Below are 11,499 nucleotides of genomic sequence, written 5' to 3'. Positions count from 1 at the left end.
AATCATCCTCTTAGCAGCTGTAAGTCCAGTAAACACGGCACGTTTTTGAGCTTTAGAGCGATGGAAGGCTGACAGGTCCTTCAGAACCAAAATATTGACGTAACAGGCACAGTAACATTAATCAAGATGGAAATTTTGGATGCAGTATGGTTAGGTGAATGGTTAGGCTTCTTGCAGATGCAGATGTTGCTTCTTCGGTTACTGTCCTCAATATCTGCTAGCTTCACCTCCATCTCCTGAAAAGCGTGGCCATGGTTGTCAAGAATACTTGCGTTACTTTCCATGGTAGTTTTTAGGTTGTTCCCATCCGATCTGATAGAGCCGAGGGTTGCAGTTAGAGATGCTAGCTGGGCATGGATAGCAGATAGCTTATTGTTGTTGTCGATCCAACCTGTTAAATCCGAGACTGGATCTGAGCAAAACGTGGTTCGAGTTAGCTTTTCTGTTTCTCCAGCAATGCCTCTGCAATGGCATCCGTCTCGCCGCGCAGGGTTCTGTTCTTGTTTGCCATTCTACTTTAAGTAACTCTAAAAAGCAAAAAATGGTAAAATATCAAAGTTGGAAAAGAACTATTTGACAAACCTTAAGGCGCCATCGCTGTCCAGTCGATCATGTGACTCCCCCAGTTTGTGTATTTCTGATTGTGCGATTTCTATATTGTAGAGGGCAAACTGTGCTATCAGTCAGACCCAAATGTACAACCCCACTTTCTGATTAGATATAGATTTTGTGTGTCCTTACGTCAGACACAGAAGAGAAAGGCCTTATCATTTTCTGCTGTTGCACAGTTTTGATCGATTGTCTATAATGTCCTTGCCCTCCAATCACACATAAAACCCTAAACATCTATTAAACCACATTAATATGGAAAGAATTGTCAGCTGAGTGTGTTTGTGTGATATGAGGGTACAAGTTTCTACTATTGCTCATAAAAGTTCTCCCCTCTCTAATGATCTGTACTTTTCCTTGCTCATTTTTGTGTTAATAAGGCAGTCATTATCTCCTCAGGTAAAATAGGACGAAATGGCTTTTTCTCCTTTGCTGAATATTTAGTGACATTGTTTTCCATTAAAGTGAAAATTCTTGTCAACCTTTTAACTAATGTAAAACACTCAACCTTTAGTTTTACATCTTGAGGCCACAACCAGCTTTTAATGTCCTCTTTATTCCTTCACAATTCTGGCCACGCTGTTCTCCCTCTCTCCCTCCCCCTCAACCTCCTTCTCATCATCATCATCCAGCTCTTTTTCCACAATTATTGTCTTTTCTCATTTGTGCCCTACAGTACATGGAGTACTTGCAATTATAAGTTTGTTGAAGAGAAGTGCCCACTCACTGCTACTCAAAGTAAATTGATTACTAATTGCCACGCTGTGCTGTTCTGTGGGTCTATTGTCTGAGAGGCTACGCCTCTCTTAATTGCTTTATTTTGTTCACACACTCTTTCCTTAGACCTATCTTTCATCTGTGATTTATTTGAGCATGCATGACTAGGGTTAATTTAGGCTTGATGTGTATTTTTATGGTGTGTATGTACATTACATGTGTGTATGCAGCAGGTGTTCACAGTTGCACGATGGAGCAGTGTGGAAATGAATGAAGCCCTGATCGGTGCCTGATGTGACAGCCCACAATTGGATGAGCCACTTTGCAGTCCAGGCCATGATGGCAGAAGGGACACAGTGATGGAGGAGGAGAGGAGGGGGGAAAGTGTAAGAAACAAGATTTTTAAAAACAACACAAGAGAGGAAAGTATTTCTGTACTCTATATCTATGTCTCTCTATCTCTCTCCCTCTCTATCTCGCTCACTCACTCTTATCTGCAAAGTGTCCTGAGAGCTCCCGTTACGATCTGACACTATAAATCCAATTGAATTGAATTGAAAGATATTGAAGAGTGAAATAAAAGGTCAGCTGTTAGTGGACAGTGGGCCAAATGAGACATTATGTCATGCTCATGTTTCCAGACAACAGAGAGGCATCTCAGGGCCCTAAAATAATCACAGGGGCCCCTCACTGTCGTTCACCAAGACGGCTCCTCCCCTCTGTTGCTGTGGCATCCCAGTGATCTCTTCATTAATTCATAGCAGAGCACTGAACTAAATTAGCACTCGTTAGCCACCCACTGTTTACTTATCTTTATTTGCTATCATTAACCCTCCTTCCTTCAAACTGTGTGCGTGTGTGTGTGTGTGTGTGTGTGTGTGTGTGTGTTAGGGGGGGCATCATAACTGCTTCACCTAGCAACCTGCCTTAGTGAGATGCTCATAGGGTCTGAATCATTGGGGGTGACACACACACACACTGCACACACTGACTCCCACCCTGCAGCCCCTCAGAGGAACTGTGACTCGGGTGCGTTGGTTGATGACGTTCCACCTGCCAGGAAAAGGTCTTCTCTAACACCCTGATTTTCATTCTCTTTCACTCTGCCACTGCCGAAACACAAGGCCTCGCCAACTTATCACAGCAAAGCAAGGCGCCGACTGATCAGCCAATGAGGAAGAGCAGAGCAGACGTGCCGCGTCATTAAATGGAAAAAGAGGACGCCATTGCTTCATCTTCATCACCTCGGACATTAATTTAATCTTCATGGCGGCCAGATGAGAGAGTAGGTGCAACACAAGAATCGTCTTCCTCCTTCTGACTTTTCAGGCTCAAACATAGACATAACAAGCAATTATTCAAATCAGCCAAACCAATCAGAGAGTGGCTACAAGTTTTGTTTTATTATTACGGTACCCGTGATGAAAATAATTGAAGGACAGGTTGGCTGGTTTTGGTGTTGAGGCTTGAACGAGATGGTTGTGGAATATCTGAAACCTCGTCTTTGGCCCTTTAGCGTTTCTCCTGGACCTACAGATGTGTCGTAGAGGAGACTGAAAGTGTCACACACACACGCACACACACACAGGCTGCGTCATGCTCTGTTCTCCAACACGCCTCCACTAGCAGAGGGACGTCTTGCCCACCTGTGGCTTCTGACTCTTGGAGCCAGCCATCTTCTTCCTCAGCCACCATTTCTCTCTCCTTCTAATCATCTGGCTTTTTTCTCTCTTTCCTCATCTGGTTGTGAAATTACCCAGCTTTACACCTTTTCTGTTTGAAAGGTTGTTTTTTTTTTCAAAGCCAAGAAGGACTTGTGCTCAGAGGATTCAGAAGTTCAAGACTCAAGTGAAGTAAAGGCGAGAAGGAAAGTGAATCCCAAAAGAAGCCTCAGAGACCCTCAGAGTGGTAAGACACCGGCCATTTTGAATTTCAGTGCTCTATTTGAGGTACAGCTTGGGCTAAGAGTATAAATAATATAATACAAGAGTCAATGATAATGATTTTTTACACATGGAGAGCACAGAAAGTTTGATAAACCATGGGGGGGTGGGGGGGTGGGAGTAGTGGAAACGAGGACACAGTGATTTGGCAAATAACTGCAGTGTTACTTTTGGGATCACGGTTCATGGCTTGAATTTTTATAGGATGATGATAAAAAATGGATTATCTAAGCTGTAGTACAATGGATCAATGCTGAGAATTGGTCGGCTGCTGGGGCGCTAAATAAATGATAGACGTCTCCTTCTTTTTCTTGCTTTGCGCCTCCATCTGTTGGCCGTTGGACACTGAAGCAGCCATATGCTCTCTATGTATAAATCATCCACAATAGCCAGATCTCCGTTAGCCTGATAAATATCCATATCCATAAAACATGGATTTAGCCCATTTCCCCAAGAACAAGCCTTTGAGGGATTCTCTGTCCCCTAAACAGAGTGGTCATCTTTTTACTTATGTCTTTTCTTAAATCGTTGCTTTTCTTTGGACTTTGACAGCAGATTCATGTAATCACCGGTCATATTATACCGGCTCCTAGTTTTCTCCATCACAACTACAAAATAGCAGCAGAGGGCCAAGAATTGTGTTGTAAACACCTTTGTTTTCTCTGAGTTGTATCTCTACGATGCAAAAGATGCTGAAGAGGGAAGATTTGGTCACGACCTGGGTAGTTCTCCCGCAGCGGAGAATTGTCATTACAGATGGAGTGTTATATTTTGTGTGAGCAAAGCACATGCTTGGCCTCTTCTCCATGAAACAGGGATTAGTGACTTGTTGTCTCCAAGCACCAACACATCCCTCATTAGTGTGTTTGTGGGGGGGGGGGGGAGCCAGGATAGAAAGCCAGTACAAGTGAGTCATTCAAACAGACACATATATGCACACATGCCTTGAAAAATAATGACCAGTGGATCATCTTGTACATATTCGCGTGTGTGTGTGTGTGTGTGTTGTATGTGTTGGGTGGGTGGGGGGGGGGCACTTTGGGGCATCATAACTGCTTCACCTAGCAACCTGCCTTGGTGAGATACTCAAAGGGTCTGAATCACAGGAGGTGACACACACACACACACACACAGCACACACTGCATACACTGACTCCCACCCTGCAGCCCCTCGGAGGAACTTGACTCGGGTGCTTTCAAACCGACACATACATATGCGCACATGCCTAGAAAATATATTACCAATGCATCATCTTGTAAGCATATTGAGTTTATCATAGCTTTGCTTGCTGCCATTTAGACTGTTGTCAAACAGCGTGTGATATGTGGAGGAGTTTCAGCAGCACTATGGACAGTTTGGGTGACACCTCTCTGCAGGAGGCTGCGTTCGCTTTTGGCTCATCTACTAATGAAGCTTGTCAGCTAGTTTAGTGTTTTGCAGCTGAATTACAGACAGCTGCAGAAAGGTTAAAACCACAGATGAAAGAACATGTTTCTAATTTCATCACGGGTTTATTAATTTTCTTAGTTGCAGGATGATCACCAACGTTATTCCACACAGTTCATACTGTAGACGCAATCTTGTAGATCTCTTTCTCCTTGGGCCAGTGATATTTGCTATTGATTGTCAACTATTAAATCAATCAACAGCTATTTTGGCAATTGATTGAGTAAAAATTCTCTGATTCTTAAATGTGAATATGTTCTAGTTTCTTCTCTCCTCGGTGACAGTAAACTGAATACCTTTGAGTTGTGGACAGAACAAGACATTTGAGAACGTCATCTTGTGCTTTAGGAAAACACTGATCGACTTTTTTTAGCATTTCTTTTTGACATTTTACGGACCAAACAACTAATTGATTAATCTAGAAACTAGTTGATATATTAATCAGCAATGAAAATAATCGTTAGTTGCAGCCCTAGATGCACAAATCCAAATTTTTTAGTCCCAATACCGATCCCTGGGCTTTGGCTATCAACTGATACCGAGTACCGATCCGACAGTGTTTAATTAATAAGCTGTAAGACTCACTGTGTGGAAGTGGATCACACATTTTATATGTAAGGCAACATCAGGCTTAACTTAAATGTAACAAAACAAAATACACAGATATAAATGGACTGAATTGTTTTTATAATTAAAATGATGAATGATTGAACTAACAATTCAAGTGTAAACCTTTTTAAATGCAGCAACAAAGCTAACTTTTCCATAGATTTGTAAAGTAGTAAATTTGTCTTGGACCATGATGGGAATACTTTTAGTGATATTGCTAACTATGTGGGCTAAAAGAAGTGTAAAATAGTCACAAACGTTGACATGAAGTTACGATTTTTCATAAGCTTTGGGTAATGTAATTTCAGCAAACAGTAGTGTCATTCAGCTCATGTGTGTAAATAAATACAAGCAATGTGACGCAAGTAGCTCTTAGCCACTTTCGTTATTTTAAAGTAGCCCTTAGATGAGGAAAGGTTGGAGACCCCTGATGTATAGTATACAACAGAATTAAAATGAAGGGGTCAGCCCCATTGTCACTGATACCTGATCCAGCTATGTGAGCCAGTATCAGCCCAGTATCAGATATCAGGGTCAGATCAGTGCATTCCTGCTAATAGAGTATTATTTGGAAATATGTACCTTGTGCACAACGCATGCGCACTTGCACTTACACCACAGAACCACAACGCATCCACAGAACCACACATGTTGTCTGTGGATGCTGTGCGTGAATTATTGATAGCATCAGCCTGCTTAAAAATGCATCCCCAACCTTTCTGTCGCACAGAGAGAGGAAGCAGTAATTAGTGTGTGTTAGGATATGAGAGGAGACAGAGGCTAATTATCTGTGGGGTAAACACAGCAGCCCACTTACTCTTTTAACAGATTCTGCAGGCATATACATTTAACAAAATGGCACATTGTTCATTTTTTTCTGACAGGATTCAGCCGGTTTGGTTTCATGGGAGGGAGAGGTTAAGAGGTTTCTCTTCCTTTTGCATAAATGTGGTTATGTCAGATTATGAAAATATAAATTTCAGAGTCGGAGAAAAGACTCGGATTAGCCCCTCTCAGATCATTCCATGTTTGAAGGCTATCCAGAATTCTTTACACTTTCCGTCATTGATTTTAATTTCATTGGGAGACATTGATTGATGATATATGTCTTGAAAATATATATGTGCAAGTAATCCACTGGGGAAGTTTTATATTGCTGTCCATCAGTTAAGATGTTTCTTTTTTTTTCAGACTCTGAGTCAGAAATCTCCACTATAGTAGCACTATCATACACCAAACTGTCCCGTTTCAATTCTATCTATATTCTGAAGGTTTTTACAGAGGGATCTGTTCAGATATTATTCATAGCCTGAATTACCGTATGTAACATTTTATATTTTTTGTGGCTGTTGACACCATATTCTGATTTATGGTGTGATTAAAAGAGATATCCCAAATTCCCTGTGTAAAACCCTTTGACTATTATATGTCAACGAAATGAAATAAGAATTCTGAATCTGGCTTCATCCAATGTTCACATTTCTGTTCTTGAAATGTGTGCAAATTAGCGCATTTATTTAACAAGGTAATGCCTCATTTGCACATTTAAACATAACATTTCAGAAAACTTGTAATACAAACTATAGGTCTTACTAGCTGGGAGGGACAGCGTCATGGAAGGCTTGTATCATGTGGATGTGCTGGCAGTATTTTTCTTCCTCATGGGGCAGAAACTACGCACTATACCCTTAAGAAAAAAAATGAATATTAAATTCATTTTCATAATCTTCTGCCTTTAGTGGACACTGCCTTATTATTATTTGCAGATATAAATCAACATTTTCCCCACTGTCCTGTCAGTATACAGATGAGAAAATGAGATGCGATGAGACGTATAGCGGCAGGAATCAAATCATCAGCACCATAGAAAAGAATAAAAATCACCATGAAATCAAATTGGGGAAAAAACTGATTTAATTAGTCAAATGAGGAGAGAGTAAAGCCTCGCATGCCTAAGACAAGACTGCCTTCTGTTTTCTACTGTAAGGATGTCTTCTCGTTTTCTTAGATTTTTGGTCCTTTTGCACCATACCATCTGCTCATGATGTGTTCAGTTATTTAACCCTTGTGTTTCAACTTCTTGTCCTCCTGGGTTAACCCTTTTTTTAAAAGCTTTTTTTTTCCATGGTTTCTTTTGCTTTTTTGAGGTTTCCGTCGCATTTTTATGTGCTTTTTTTCCCACTACCACCGGATTCACCACAAACATCAAGTTATTACCACTAATTTTACAATATTTTATAACATGGTTGTGGTCAATAAATCACATTTATATGAAATTATACTTTCTTTTTTGAGTTTAAAAAAAGCTGAAGTTATAAATTATATTGACATATAGTTTGAGTGGATAATCACAGACTGTCAAAGTTTAGTCAGGATACTGTTCAGAAATCATTTCATTGTTTTTTCAAATGCTATGCAATTTTATAAAACACCCAAAATTCAATGAAAGTAGTGAACTGATCATTCATTTTACTTATGAAAAGCATTTTATGGAACCATCCATGTTATTTCCGGGGCAATTTGCTTGAAAGAAAACCATATTTCTGATCTAGCAACTTTGAAACCGGGTCAAATTTGACCCAAGGACAACAGGAGGGTTAAAACTCTGAAATGTTTCAAACCAAGACATTTATTGTGTGTTTACAATAGCTGTATCTCCGTGGCCTATTTGACAATTAGTTCCACCTTCTGCAGATTGCCTCCTTTCTTTATGTTATCTTCCTCAGTGATTGGAAACATTCATTCGGTGTGTCTTGGCAGCATTTTCAATTACCTGAGGTTGGATACTTACCTTCTGAACCAAACGCACTTTGAACGCTGATCTTCTTTTTGACCCTTTTTCACCTTATGCAGTTTTGAGAAAAAACACTAAGGGCAAAGTTTATGAGGAGATTTTGTCAAATCATTAAAATCCTGCTGGGCAACCAACAAAACAAAACACAACTTCAGCCTTGATAACATTCTAGACAATATCTCAACCTCTTATAACATGGATTTCCTTTAAGAAAAATGAATGGACTGAAATTGCAATACACACAGTATAATGACCTATTCAGGGTGCATGCTTTCAACACAATGCATCCTGTTGCAGTATGTAGGCTGCAGGATCAACTGATCCTTTGTAGAAAAACTATGGCATGCCATGGCATGATGACTAATTATCTGCAGACATAAAACCACAAATTTGGAAATTCAAACATTACTAGAGCAGTGACTGTTGAAAATGTTCCTATATTCGGAATCCCGGATGATTGTATTGCTGCTTTCAAGTATCCATCAATCCATCTTCATCCGTTTATCCGATATCAGGTCGCGGGGGCAGCAGCTCCAGCAGGAGACCCCAAACTTCCCTTTCCTGAGTTTTCAATTATATTTAATTAAATTAAATTCATTTAAATTGTATTTATTGTATCAAATCATAACAAGAGTTATCGCAAGACACTTTACAGATAGAGTAGGTCTAGACCACACTCTATGATCTTCAAAGACCCAACGATTCCAATAATACCCCCAAGAGCAAGCATTTAGTGCGACAGTGGCGAAGACAAACTCCCTTTTAGGAAGAAACCTCGGACAGACCCCAGCTCTTGGTAGGCGGAGTCTGACGGTGCCGGTTGGGCTGATAAACAGTGGCAACAACAGTCACAATTAAGATAATGAAACTATGACTAGAAATTGCATTTGTAGTAGTTCATGGCATAGCAGGGCACTTACAGGGCGTAGCAGGGCACGGCAGGGTGCTACAGGGTGTAGCAGGGCATAGCAGGAAGTAGCAGGGTGTAGAAGAATGTATAGCAGGCTTTCAAGATGTCTTGTTTTGCAGCTCTTTACTCAGAGTAACTTCCTGTATCTGTGTCACTGGGCTCCACCATGGCCACGCCGCTTCAGGAAACTAGCAGCAGGTGTGGATTGATTCCAATAGGAGAAGCAAACATATAATTGGACCGGTTCTTTCGCCCCGTAGTCACTAAAGTAAATTTAAGACTCATTCTTCACAAGCCACATATCTCCTGAACTTTTTCAGATAGACAAATCAGGAGTAAATTATTCAAGACCTGGGCCACAGCCAATAAACGAGAGATACACCCACCAGAACGAGAGAAAACAAATCCGTTTCACACCGTTCCGAGGAAATATGTCGTTCAACCAGGAAACCTGCAGCGAAACAGTGCACATCGTTTTGAGATTGAACGTGCCCCTGTTTCTGTCTCAGGAAACAAATTCTCGCGAGATCTTGTGACACAGATAAGCTAAGGTCTACCGTTTGTTAACGTGGTAACAAAACCAATTTTCGTACTGCTAAATATGTAAATTCTAATGTAGCAAAGTAAGATATTGATGATACATATATAACTTTTCATCCATCCTCACAATGTTTATTCCCTTTTCAAACGAGGCCACGGCCCGCTTAGGGGACAGGAAGTGTGTAATGTTTCATACCAGTAAAAAAGTAGGCTAATTACTATATAGTATCTAGTTGACCCGCCTTGACTCTACTCGCCTTTGTTTTCCATTGCGGAAAAAAGTCCCTGGTACCTGCTAACAGGTACTTTTTTTAGTACTACCTCCGTCGAGGTTCCAAGCGAGCTGAGGCGATACCAAAAGGTGACGGGAAAACCTGCAGACTACTGACTGGTCGTAGTAGTTTAACCAGCAATGTTTTTTTGCTGCCTGCAGCTTCTTTTGAAACTAAATTTGTCTTCTGGCTGTGCCAACAGCCACATGCTGAGAGTCATAAACAACACAACTTCGACATTATGTGTGTGTGTGTTTGTCGCGCTAGGTCACCGCAGTTTCCTGCTGTGACGACCAGCCACGGCTCGCCTCACGCATGAGGCGGTACTAATCGGGCGAGTCGAACAGGTAGCATTAATGGAAAAACGCCATAATAGAACCGCTTTGTGCCAACAAGCCTTCCAGCTTTGCTCCCATACAGGCCACTAGAGCCACCAGAAACTAAATAGGAGTCTTTATTGCTGCTGAACAAACAACTTCTGGGTGCATGTTTTTTTGTGGGGGGGGGGGGGGGGGGGGGGGGTAGACATTCTGCTGTCTGCTGAGAGTTTGGAATCCATTTACATTTATAAAGTATAAAGGATTTGTTCTTACTTTTTTATTTCTCTCTCTCTCTCTCTCTCTCTCTCTGTCTCTCTCTCCCGGATTTTGTCCTCCAGAGGAAAATGATGAGGAAATCTCACACTAGAAGAGTTCTGACCCCGCTGTGCACAGAGTTGAAGGTAGGAAACGCACTTCCTGTTCCTCCAGGATCTTCAACACAAATATTCTTTCTGAGAAGTTAGTTGTTTTTTTTGGTGAAAAATACTATGGAAAAGATTTTAAGTGCAATGATTTAAAAGCTCAGACTTAAAAAGTAACCCAAGTTCTGCATTTATGAAAGTGGGATTAATTGGCATTCATAATGCGATGAATGATGATAATTTGTTCCACAAGATCAGTTTGTGTGTTTAAACACAGTTGTAACAATACTATCACAGAATGTCCTTGTAGTTTAATGTGGTTTTTCTAATGTGGCAGTGATGATATTTCCACTTCAAGGTTCAAAATCAAAGCATTTCTTAATCTTTTTTATAGCTGTGGAGAAGAGGCACTTTAATCAGCAGCTTCAAGATGAAAAAGTAATGTCTTGTTAAGAAAGTCTGACACTGAAAATGTATTTCGGAGATTACAAACTAACTGAGCAACTTTCTCAAGCATTGTGTTATTCCTTTAGCTATCTCCTTTTGCAGGGGCATGCTTTGCTCTTTGATTTCTTTCTTTCTGTAACTTGTTAAATTCGGGGCCTGACAGCACACAGCTCTAGAAAAAGTATTTCAATAAGTTAAATTAAATGACCTGAGATGAACGGTGATATGTTGGTCATGAACTGGTGCTTTTAATTGTATTGATTTATTTGGTGTTTGTCAGCCTCACACTAGTCTTGCATTGCCAGACCTTCCACCACAGCACAGTGGAAGAGGGTCCGGCGAGTTTCACACAGCTTTCCGGGATGGGAAAAAATGTGCTCTGGTTTATTGGCATTCCTTTACACAATCACAATCGTCTTGGGTGGAGCTAAGCGCCGGACGGAACAACGGTGCCTTTTGTGGACGTTCAATGGTTGTAGTCGTGCAACAGAAAACTCAGATTGGACAGATCGTCTAGCTAGCTGTCTGG

At 40.9% G+C, this 11,499-nt stretch overlaps 1 long non-coding RNA gene across 1 annotated transcript in view; it reads left to right on the top strand.

The window, feature by feature from the left end:
• Positions 1-7,144, top strand: part of LOC116689484 (uncharacterized) — a 12,412-nt gene extending 5,268 nt beyond the window's left edge. The window contains exon 3 of the long non-coding RNA XR_004332003.1: positions 7,133-7,144. This is a non-coding gene — a long non-coding RNA (uncharacterized LOC116689484). The remainder of the gene's footprint in view (positions 1-7,132) is intronic.
• Positions 7,145-11,499: the final 4,355 nt, after the last annotated feature.

The sequence above is a fragment of the Etheostoma spectabile genome, chromosome 5 (assembly GCF_008692095.1).
Source record: "Etheostoma spectabile isolate EspeVRDwgs_2016 chromosome 5, UIUC_Espe_1.0, whole genome shotgun sequence".
NCBI lineage: Eukaryota > Metazoa > Chordata > Actinopteri > Perciformes > Percidae > Etheostoma > Etheostoma spectabile.
This window is presented reverse-complemented; position numbering and strand designations above follow the sequence as displayed.